The following is a 2,592-nucleotide window of genomic DNA, read 5'->3' as shown; positions in this document are numbered from 1 at the left end:
ATAAAAAACAGAGACAGTGGACAATGACCTAGACACCTTTATGGCTTCACACCATTGCTGCAAACTCCTTTGAGTATTGATCTCATTTTCTGTTCAAGTGGATTCGAACAGGGTGCAGACATTCTGCCGAGCGGTCTCCTTTAAATGTGGCTCAGTGGTAAAAACCCTAGGTATCCAGATTTGATGACCCAAGCTTAATCCCTGCAACCCACAAAGCAGCCAGATAATGGCAGTGCACACCGAAGCCCAGCGCTGCTATGGGGCCGCGGTGCACAGACTGCTTGTGGCTCAGGGCCAGCCAGGCTGAACTATGCAGCCAAAGCCAGAGACGCTGTGTCAGCAAGGGGGGAGCAGAAATGGGCTCATGAATTATCCTGTAATCTCCACGCGTGCTGCGGCGCACACGAGGTCCTAGTCTGAGTTGCGAGCAGTCATATGGGTGCTGGGAACTTGGTCCTCTGTAAGAGCAGCTCGTATTCATCATTCAGCTCTTTGGTTCTGGAAGACAGACAGTGCGTGCTTGAATTGTGTCTAACAGTGGCTCATGGGGGCCCTTCCTCAGGTACCTGGCAGATTCCCACACCTCCCCCCCGCTGCTCTGTCACACTCTCTGTGGTTTTTATTTGTTTGTGACTTTATAGCTGTCATTTTCAGGAGGGTTGTGTAGACAGCGGCCCCTGCCCCACGTCAGACTTGGGACATTTGTGCCCCCTCTCCTAAGATTCTGTCTGGCAGGACTGAGATCTTACTGAGGCCTCAGCAGCAGCTGCTGGGACCCTGTCCCTTTCCTAGGACCCCTGCTTCTGTGAGGCTGCGATCTCATGACTGGGAAACCAGTTTGTTCATATGTACAGTAATTTAGAGATTTACTTTTTAAACTGTGTGCGTGTGCGTGTGTGTGTGTTAGAAGGCACAGGTGCAGAGGTGAGGCCCCCTGGTGTGGGATTGGTTTGTCCCCTTCTCTGTACTGGTGTGGAGGATGCAGTGATCCCGATCTCAGTAGTCTGGGGTCCTCGGTGACACTCAGAGCACCTACTGCAAAGGGCTCTGGGGAGCTGTTACTGTTGCCTTCCTGCCTGGTGGCTGTCTTAGCCACTCATTAAGTTTCCCCGTGTTGATAGCCTCTTCCTCCCTCCCCCTGTTCAAGCCACTTCTAGCGGTGTGGTCCTGGGCTACAATGTCTCCCACGGGCACTTGTGGCCTGGAATGCTGGCCGGCCACCATGCTGCTTTGTCTGTGGACGCCCACTTCTTTGACTCCTTACGAGGCGCAGCTCCGCTGCCCACTGCTTGGCAGACTCCCGCAGCCTGTGCCTCAGAAAAGCTGAGGCTCGTGGATTGAGACCTCCAGTACCTCAGTTGCCTGAGAACCAAGTTTCACATGGTCTACCCAAGCAGCCACCAGGCAGAGCCAAACCAGGTAGAGCCAAACCCGAGCTTTTTCCTTTTTTTGAGAGTCTTGCTCTGTAGCCTAGGCTGGCCTAAATTCATGATCTTCCTGTCCAGAGTGCACAGGAGGCAGAGGCAGAGAGATCTCTGTGAGTTCAAGACCAGCCTGGTCTGCAGAGCAGGTTCCAGCACAGCTGGGGCTACACACACACACAGAGACCCTGCCTCAAAAATCAACCACCAAAGACCTGGGCTACCCTTCCAAGCTTCCATGCTAGAATTTGTCATTCTTTTGATCTGTGGTGGTCTGCAGGTTGCCACAGCTAGTATGACTCAAATACCTAAGGCAAACACACACTGGTGTGACCAGCTCTAAGTGCCACACACAGGGCTGCCACACCCTCTTGGCAGGGGAATGAATGACTAAGGCAGACTTCTGGGCCCTTTTGTGGTTAAAGGTTACAGTGTAGCAAGCTGCTAGTGTTTTCTTTCTGTAGTCATTTGTCTTCCTGGGTTTTGCACAGGGTTCAGCCCTCTGCTGGTTGTCTAGCTCTGCCACGTGGGACTTGGGATGTTTTGCTGCCGACAGTGAGGCAGAGAAGAGGCATCGAGCGGTGGGATCTTCTTCTCCTGAGCTCATCATGCAGCTGCCCTGTGACCGTACCCTTGTACACAGGGTTGGCTGCCCCTTACCACCCTGACTGCCAGAGTAAGGATGTCCAGTGAATAGCAGTGCCTGTCTGAATACTGAATGTCCTATACACATGTGAAGGATCACAGGTTCGGGGGGGGGGGGGGAGCAGACGGAAGCAAATGGAAGTTGAATGCAAACCTAGGGAAGTCTGAGTTTCCATCCCTCTTCAGGAGCAGCTAGACTGCAGACATTATATCTGTATCTCTAAGTTTCAACGGATTGACTTCCTCTCCTGGGACATTAGAGACCACTGTTCCAAAGAGGATCTCACTGCCATAGAAACGGGCACACCGGCGAGGGGTGAGGGGCGTGCCCTGGAGAGAGAGCGTGCACACCGCCGGCTCTGGTCTAAACACCTTCAAGAGGCTGGAGAGGTGGCTCGGTGGTTAAGACGCTTCCCAAACCACAGGGTTTCAACACAGGCTACCCTGGTGAGCCATAAGGAATGCTCTATTAGCAACACTAGTGACAAAAACCAAATTCCTTTCCCTATCACCCCTTTTTCTGCTT

The sequence above is a fragment of the Phodopus roborovskii genome, unplaced genomic scaffold, assembly GCF_943737965.1.
Source record: "Phodopus roborovskii unplaced genomic scaffold, PHOROB, whole genome shotgun sequence".
NCBI lineage: Eukaryota > Metazoa > Chordata > Mammalia > Rodentia > Cricetidae > Phodopus > Phodopus roborovskii.
The sequence above is the reverse complement of the archived record's forward strand: the minus strand, read 5'-3'. Positions refer to the sequence as shown.